Raw genomic sequence first — 10,097 nt, forward strand, 5'->3', positions numbered from 1 at the left:
AAATATAGCCTTTACATTTACTTTTTTAACATTATATTTATTTATTAATATGGAAAAATTAATTTATATATAATAATTTTTTCTATTATATTTTATTTAAAAAATTATTTTTGATGATAAATTTAATATTAAATTGAAAAATATTTTATTATCATTAATATTATATTATAATTTGCATCAATATAATATATAATATTTTAAATTTTTATTTTTAAATTCTTTTATTTATTTTTTTTTTTAAATAAGAATAATTAAATATAAAATTTAAATTATTATTAATAATATGAAAATAATTTAAAATAATATTTTAAATTATTTTAAATTATAATTTTTAAATTATTTAGTTATAGCATAATAATAAGTTATTAAATAAATTATATATAAATATATATTATGAATAATAAAATTAAATTAAAAATAATTTGTGACAAAATTAGTAACGGAATTATAAAGTAGGATGTCAAATCAGAAATCTTGAACCCACAATGAATGAAACATGATAAGGAAGGAAACACAACAAGGACAAGCAAGCGAAAGTTAGTAGTCATTTTGCTCTCATAACATCCAACTTATCATAATTTTATCAAATTAGATATAGGATTAACAAAGTTATGTATATATTAGAAGATTTATTTTTGTCAGTAATAATAAGGACTCATGTTGTAGATTGCTGAAACTTAAAAAACTTGGAGCAATGAAAAAACGGTATATAGACTAATACTACAACATGCTAAAACTACATGAATGAACATCGTAATTTCCCTTCTTGGCCGCTGTGTCCAATTTTTTTCCCCCTTTGTGTCATGTTTCTCAGCTTCTGCACCTATTTGTTTAGGTACTTCACGGTTACCCACACCAGAGTTCGACCATGTTTATATTAGTTTCCTCTTCTATCTCTTTCATCTTCCCGTCTTTCCTTGTTCCCACAAATTAACATACTCACATCTTACATATGATTTTAATCACTATCAAAAAAGCGCGCGCGATATGCAAAACTGGTATACCTTCATTATTAGGTTATTGTTATATTCACTACCAAAAAACAGCTAATTAGCGATGAATTTTTCGTCACTAATCAGTGAAAATTCTGTCGATTAACGGATTAGCGACAAAATATTTTCATCGTTAAAAACACCATTATTAATTTGTTAGCAACGGAATTGCAAATTCCATCACTAATTAGTGACAGAATTAGCGACAAAATTGCATTCCATCACTAATTAGCCACGGAATAGCAATAGAAATTTTGTCATTAAACAAGGATAAGCTATTCTGACTTTGCGATAAAATGTATTTCATCACTAATTTTTTAACGGGCTTATTATGTCGCTAATTTATTAGGTAGACTAAAATATTATTGCCACGTGACCCGATGGACCAATGCCACCTCATTGCCATATCACCACCACGTTACTTGTCGCTGCCACTGCCATATCAAATATTATTTACCTTTAATTGTGCCTTAGCTAGGTTCAAACTTGCAATCTCATACACCCTAATGCCTTTGCGTCTATCTTGTTATCAGTTAAGCTGAAAGGAATCTTTAATCTTAATTGATAAATTAAATATATAATACTTAATCACACACACATATATTAATAAATATATTATTTTAAATTATTATTAAATATAGCCTTTACATTTACTTTTTTTTAACATTATATTTATTTATTTATATGGAAAAATTAATTTATATATAATAATTTTTTCTATTATATTTTATTTAAAAAATTATTTATGATAATAAATTTAATATTAAATTGAAAAATGTTTTATTATCATTATATATTATATAATAATTTGTATCTATATAATATATAATATTTTAAATTTTTATTTTTTAATTATTTTATTTTATTTTTATTTTTAAATAAGAATAATTAAATATACAATTTAAATTATTATTAATAATATACAAATAATTTAAAATAATACATTATTTTAAATTATAATTTTTAAATTATGTAGTTATAGCATAATAATAAGTTATTAAATAAATTATATATAAATATATATTATAAATAATTAAATTAAATTAAAAATAATTTGTGACAGAATTAGCGACATAATTATAACAGAAAGCTTTGTGATGGAATTTTTCATCGCAAATTCCGTCACTAAATCGGAATAAGATATCTTGAGCATTAGCGATAAAATTTTCCATCAATAAATTCTGTCAGTAAATTATTTCCGACGGATTAGCGATAGAATAATAATAAAATTTTAGCAACAAAATGTTCTATCATTAGATTCCATCGCTAAATTAGTAACCAAATTAGCAATGGTTTAGTGATGGATTAGCAAATTTCGTCACTAATTTGCTGTTTTTTTTTTTTTGGGTAGTGATTCTTGCTTTAAAATGTCACAGGCTTGTTTCGAGGTAGTTGCTGGTGCAATGAAAGGGAAAATTTCATCATCTAAGGCTTGTTGAATTATCAGTCTTGCCTGCAGATTGGTTGTCTTCAAATACCTTCTCCACCAAGTCCCACAGCCTTTGAGACTTGAACATAGTCTTCATTTTCCGACTCCACAAATCATATAATTTGCTCCTTTCAACATTGGAATGACGGCCATAGCTTCTGGATAATTAGTTGCGTTGCTCGTGTTCCTTGCTATGCGCTCAAAAATTGGTTCCCTCTCACTTGGGGTTTATCTTATCTGCCCTCTCTTTATTTTCCTTTTCAGACCCATATGTACTTGTCTGCATAACTAATCCACAAATGTGTGATATATACGATTAGATTTATATATAATAAGAAGCACTTGCGAACTCTATAGTTAGCGCGGTAAGTAAATCGATGTGCATGTGAAAGTGTGAATGCATCTTCTGCAAGGGAATTATTTTTTGACGGAAATAATTTAATTGAGCTAGACTCCATATGCAACATTACAACGCTGATCAAATTCTGTTGGTCAATTACTTGATGGCATTTCAATTGTGTGCATGTACTGTCTATTATTTACAAGCTACGAAGTCTTGGTCAATAGATAATTATTTATTTAAGTACCATAGGATTTATGTATTTATAATTGATGAACAAATTAAAAATGTGAATATGATACTATGAGAAAGGACCTTACTCTCACATCCCTATATACAAAGTATTTTTAATTGAATCTTTTATACTAATAAAAGTTTATTATTTAGTTGAAAGCATTTAAAATTATAATAATTTTTTAGTTTTGCCCATAATAATGTCACAATTAACACCATGGTGATAGGTAAAATATACAATTAATATTTTCTACCTTTCTCAATACAATAAGTGCAAAACTATTCAATTATTCGAAATTATCATTACACCCATATAAAGTTTTTAAAACAATTATATATATATATATATATATATATATATATATATATGTGTGTGTGGTGTGTGTGTGTGTATAAAAAGGCAAGGGAAGTAATTGAATATATGTAACTTAATTATTTGGTCAATGAAATAGTGGCATTTGAGTCGGTGTACATCTATGTATTATTTACGAGCAAGGGAGTCTATCAATCAATCATCAATTATTAATTATCAAACAATCATCAACTATCATCAATCATCAATCAATCAATCAACTATCAATTAATCAATCAACTCTATTATACAAATCTTATAGATTCAACTTGATTGGCTAAAAAAAGATTGTCTCTAATTGGTTGGTGGACTTTAGAGGCTAATTTTGATATTATTCTCTTATTGGTTAATTTCATTGAATATTTCTTTATATTGGTTTTTGAGATTCAATTTATTTTTTTCAATTTTAATTTATTTTTCCCTACTTGTATGTTTCAACGAGATCGTTGAATTATCTCGGGAGCATTAACATCTGTTGTTTCCCATATTTTTGAGTGTCGCAATACACAAATGAAGAGAGAGTTTTGTTCCCAAGGCATCCTTATCTTTGTGTCTCTCAATACTCTCCATCTTCAAAATTCAAATTTCTATAGCAAAGCGATCTGCTTTTTCATATGCCTTAATGGATTTCAGAAGCTAAGATGAGATGTCGCTTGCAAATGGGTCTATTACCGATGGTGGAGAGCTAGGCAGCTGGGGTGGCAGAGTTTCGCCACTACGTTGCGTTGTGTACTGCCTTACACAGGAGGAAGGACGATGAGGGCTTACCCCAATAACCTCTCCCTTTAGACCCTGACGATGGGGATGAAGGAACCATGGTGGGTGTTAAGAGGGGCGTTTCCTATATTTGAGTATCAATCACCCTGACAATGGTTAGATCTACTTCGTCCCCATTTTTCTCCATCTTTCCTGTGGGGTGTTAGGCTGTGTCAGATCTCTTTATTACTCTCGTAGTACGTAGAAGATAATGAGCAGCAGAAGTAGGAGAGAACGTTCAGGTTAAGGCAAAGGTCATATGATTCAGAATCAGATCACCTTCCCTGTCTGAGTTAGATAGCCTTGAATCATCGCTCAAATGGGGTTTTGACAAGTGCAGGAGAAAGTCATCATTGTAGTGGTAGCAGTAGTCGGTGGTTGCAGTGTCGGAGCTCACCAACCGAGCATGTCTCAGATGATAGTGACGAACGAGGTCGCTAGAAGAAAAGGACCCGAGGATCATTACTGAAGAAAAAATAAAAGAGTACCTGGCTAAAAAGGCTTAGAGAAAGGTTTAGAATTAGTTCTCAATGTACGTTATTTTGTGATTGGATGAGTTTGAGCTATTGTTCTGCTGACACTGACTCCATTTTGTTGTCACGATCAGGCAATGAGAGTTGAAAAAAAAAAAAATTGAAGACTCATGCTTTATCGGCTTATACGAACAATTCAAAGCCATTCGGTGATTCTAATCTCAATGAGAAGTAAGTTTGCTTCCTCTCCCTAATTCTACTTCTTATATTTGGCCTAGATAAGATGATTGAGACCTCATAATGTCATCCGATAACTAATGTTGAAGAGAGAGTGTGTTTATTTTTGAAGAGGAGGAGGATGAAGATGAAGATGAAGATCGATGAAGACGAAGATGAGGATGAGGATACATGATCAAAAAGAAGGTATCCTATGGATCGTTCTCTTTATTTCTTTAATTGGATTTTTTTTTTTACATCTATATTAACTATTTGAGTATAAACTAATGGTCATTTTCTTTTTTCACCCTCTTTGATATAAAAAAAGTTCAATGATATATTAGTAGTAAAGGACATGGTCAACAAGGAATACCTATCACTACACTAAGTACCAAGCTCATGCCATGTCAGCAAAAAAAAAAAAAGGACTTAATGTGTCACTCACCAAAGGGTTTTTTTCCCTTCAAAAAATTGCTTTGAAAGAAAATTATCTTACTTATCCGTACAAGACACCAAGTACTCCTTGAAAGTGTAGAAAAAAAACTTTAACTTCATATTAATTGATCACATTTCTTTGTAAGTTAAGATATACTTCTTCACAAAGTAATAATAGTTAAAAGCAAATAAATTATTGTGAAAATTTTATATAAGTTTTATTATTAATGTTTTATTTGGTTTGAACATAAGAGTTTAAAAGACTTCATTTATAAACATTACACTATTAAAAAAATGTGAATTAGCCATGGAATTTAGCAACGAATTGTCTATTTCTTTTTAAAATGCCAAATTAGTGAAAAAATTAGTAAGGAATGTTGATTTAGCTAATTTTAATTCATAACTCCTATCTTTGGCGTAATCAAAACCTTAACAATCTTTTATTAGTTTCATCTAGCTTTCATAGGGTTAAACAACACAAATTAGTGGTCCATATTGCTCCCAAACATCTATTTAGAGACTAGGGTTCATCCAAACCCTAGAGTCCAACCCCAAACTCTACAAAATCACTAACCTTAAGCATACAAACTTAAACTAACTCTCAAAGACTCCATTTAAGTCAATGAGTTTGGATCAATCATTCCTAAAAACAAAATCATCATCTCTCAACACTCCAAACCATAGAAATTTCGTATGAGAAGGAAGGAGGATGAAAAAGGAGGCTTACCTCAAAGATCTTAAGCTCCTAGAACCTCTAAAAGGCCCAAAACCATGAAACCCAATCTTCTCTGTGTTTTTCCTGTTTCCTCTTGAGTTCCAAGCCATTTGGTGTATCACATATACGGTGCATCTGCCACGACAAATGGTGTAGAGGGCCCTAAATGTGTTTTAGGTCTTCTATTGGGGCCCAATTGACCCAATACCCATCTTACCACACAATCTTAAGGTTGTCCAACATTCCAATAAGTCCATTAGTGATTTGGAAACATAATTAACTTAATTATTACTCCAATGTGCTAATTTACCCTTAATTAATTTATAAATCTTAGATTAAAATTTTAGGATATTACAATGCAAAACTACTATAAAGATGAAAGCTATGTTAATGGAACTTGATATACAATATTACAAATTAATTGACCTTGACTTCATAAAGTTTCAAAATTCTTGTTCTTTTTTTTTTTTACCTCCAATTATTGTGAGTTAGGTTCACCTAATATGTAGAAGTTAATTAATCGACCTGTATTTCATTATCATTGACCTTGACTTCATAAAGTAGGTGTAAATTTTTATACTACTAGAAACATGATAATTGACTTATTAATATATCAGCTTTATACAAGTATTAGTTTCTATACTCACAATAGAACCCATATGATTTATCTCTATAAGGAGCCGGATATAAAGCTAACATAGATTGAACACATGTTTAATATTTGTAGTACCTAAATACAAAACGGAGTAAGATAAAATAAAGTACATCAATAGCCACTAACTTATTCTCAAAAATGAAACTGTTTAGGTGAATTTTGCAAAGCCAAGCATACTAACACACAGAATTTTACTTTCCAAGGAGAGGGTTTCTCAGGTTAGACAATTTGATTAACGCTATAGACAGCTAAAGAATTCTATCATTAGAAGATAGGAAGCAACCATGTCAACACAGGAATATTCACACTCCAAGCTTGCCTGATTAATTCATCCACAATTTAACTTGAAAATGACAAGATCCTTTGTGCAAAATTTCTGCATACCAGATTTAACACAGAAGCAGGGCCTGCGAACTAAACATCAATTGTGAAATATAAGCTTATGCTTAGATAAAAATTTAATATCAACATGCAACAATTTCAACAGAATTCCAGCACGCATTAAACAAAACTTAACCAAGATTTTAGCATTAATAAAACACATTAATCTGATCCAAAACAAGAGCATGTAATGTGCAGGATCTAAACAGAGTTCTTAAACAGAATCTTGACCATATGCTTTACTTCTCAACTCATGACAAGCAGCTTTCAAAAATTTAAATGGAGCTTTTGAGTAAAACATTGACCACATCCACATGAAGCACTTTCCGGCCCAAAACACAACCTCAATGAGTGCAGAATTCCAATGCACGGCAAGATGTAGCACTTGTCAGCCCAATTAGTCACAAACATGTATTTTACCACAGAATTTTGCAAAGAAATATAGCCCATGTGCAGTGATTTTCAGCCCCAAAACATATCATTCACATGTGTAGAAATTTCGCCATCAAAGCACACCTTTAAGTGACATTAAATAAAAAGAAAGAGAACAAGCAAACAAACAATCACACAACACAAACAATTTGAATTTCAAGTCTGATGACTTATTACTCTTTTCCTTTTATGTTTTCACCCTTATGGCGTAGGCTGAAAGCTTTCCCACATGCATTCCATTTTATAAGTTTTATGGCCTATTGTTGCATTTTTTTTTTTTTTTCAAAACCATCAGACTTGAGTCCGACACAATATGCTTATTACTGAACATTACTGTTATGCTAAAAAATGGGATTGGTCCCCACAAAGGACAGGTGGCACCCAACCACAACTCCAAGGACGATACTCTGCAGCAAACCGTTAGGCGCAACTTCCTGCACGATTCAGGGAGCAAGGCAGAATATAGTATTGGCAACAACGTCAGAGAGGGGGTGAAGAATATTGTGTGTCGTCTCTGGTCTTTCTCCTCCTCAGTGGATTTCCTCTTCTCCTTCTTGGAAATCTTCCCCTTCCCTTACTCTTAGTTTTGTTGAAATATTTATTTATGGATTAACATTAATTAATAAGTTTAAATAGATTGGTCTTTATTATCTTGTATGGATCGTGATAGCTGGACCACACAAATGAGCCCAATGGGCAGAGGCTCAGCCATAACACAATAGCCGTCAGTTATTCCCTATCTCTTAATTTAATTATTTAATAAGACGGTTACCGATCTGATTCTTATAAATCAATCGGTCGATAACCACTAAACACACGACTCCTTTTCTTCTGTTCCATTATCTCTGCACTCCCTAAAGATTCTGGGGACCAATGGGTTATGCGTCTATTTACGTAATCGAGCTTTCTCAAGCACTCATAAATTCTTCAAATACGCATGCATTACTTTACTTATTCATATGAATTGAAATATACAAAATCAACAAATTTATCTTCCATTAATGCAGCATTATTATTGTTATTACAGGAGTTGTGACTCTTATTTTGTGGCTGTAATTTTGCAAACTATTGAGTAGTCTAACTTCAGCCAAGTATTGGAAAGTGATTTTAGAGTGTCTCTTTGTTGTCACTGATAATTGTTGCAGGACTACCTTATCAATTACATCACTGCCTCACCTCAACCTCCCATTATTCGACCGATTTCCAGAATAACACTTTTAACTTCAAAATGCGAAATTTGAAGTTGAGGGGATGAGATTAATGAGTTGGATGAAACTGAGTTATGAGTTATGACAGAGCAGCAATAAAGCTATAAACCACACCTTGCAAGTGAAAGGGAAAGATGAAGACTTTCACACATTAACTGAGTTCGGACCTCTTGGAGAAATGGAAGAATGGCGCAGAAATCGAACCTTACTGGAGCGTCTCCGTCGCCTCTTCTCCGTTCTTCCGTCCTCTCCCGGTTCATGTTTATTTATTATTTCTTATTTGTTTGTGTCTTTCTAAAATAAAATTAAAACAAAACAAAAAAATTTAAAAATTTCAATTATAATAAAATATTTAAATTTTTGTTATGGATGCTCCAATAAGAAATACTTATAAACAATAAAAAAAATATTCTTGATGAACATTAATCTCCCATGTTCTCTCATATTCCTCGGAGATTATAAAATACTATGACTTGATTATCATGATTATATCACTCTTGTGATTCTTATTCTCAAAACTTAAAATATTTATTTTATTTTGATTTATAAATTATTTTTAACATATTTTACTAAAATCAAGGACAATATTAAAATTTATTAACCCTATCTAAAAATTTAGTAAATTTTTAATTTTTAAATTTACTCATATTAAATATACACATTTTAATAATGTATTTTTATCAATATTTAATGAAAGATAAAATGAAAAACTTTTGATAAAAAGTTAAGAGTTAAAGGACAAAAATATTCTAAAAATTTTTTAAAAAAAACAACAAGTATTCTTACATTTTAGTTGAAATAATACCGCCTTAAATCATTTTAAAAAATGTGTAATTTTATCTTGCCATCAGAGTTAATCATTTGTAACTTTTTTATTTGCCACATGGGAGGAAGAAGAAGGGTGACCTGCCAAGTCCTCATTGAAGCCAACACATCATCACCTTTCTGCACCAGTTATTGTCCTCCATCACAATCAACCAATGGCCAAGAACATCACCGCCATTAGCAAGAAGCACTACCGCAACGTGAGCAGATAGCCGTGGGGGAAGTATGCGGCCGAGATCCTTAACTCAACTTACCATGGGGTGTTGTAGCTCCTTCTTCTTCTTCATCTTCTTCTTCTACAATTTTCTGCTGCTCAAAAAGATTATAGAACAAGAGTTCTGATTCTGATTCAAAAGCTGTAGTTAGCTCATGCGTGAGTTCTATTGATAATCATAGTTGATTCCTAATTCAAAAGTTGTACTGATTGGGCTGATGACAAGAGCACAAAAGTAACGTATTTCAGTGTGTTTCAAGACAGAAAAGGCACCAGATGTTAAAATACTTGTAGATTTGAGAATGGAAAACAAAAAAAAAACAGAGAATTACAAAGCAAGCATGAAACAAATATTTACTAGTTCTTTTAACCAAAATATGTAGAGTAGACAAAGGGGAAACTGATAATTCCCCAAAGAAAGGCGAATAACTATGAGTGAT

At 31.0% G+C, this 10,097-nt stretch overlaps 1 long non-coding RNA gene across 1 annotated transcript; it reads left to right on the plus strand.

Annotated features, from left to right (window-relative positions):
- The first annotated feature begins 3,872 nt into the window (after positions 1–3,872).
- On the plus strand, positions 3,873–8,085 carry LOC129296224 (uncharacterized). Its single transcript, XR_008589732.1, has 4 exons — positions 3,873–4,615; positions 4,711–4,807; positions 4,926–4,999; positions 7,785–8,085. It is a non-coding gene; the product is annotated as an uncharacterized LOC129296224 (long non-coding RNA).
- The last annotated feature ends 2,012 nt before the right edge of the window (positions 8,086–10,097 follow it).

Source organism: Prosopis cineraria, unplaced genomic scaffold (assembly GCF_029017545.1).
Source record: "Prosopis cineraria cultivar Desert tree isolate PC_DT_omini unplaced genomic scaffold, ASM2901754v1 PC285, whole genome shotgun sequence".
Classification (NCBI taxonomy): domain Eukaryota; kingdom Viridiplantae; phylum Streptophyta; class Magnoliopsida; order Fabales; family Fabaceae; genus Prosopis; species Prosopis cineraria.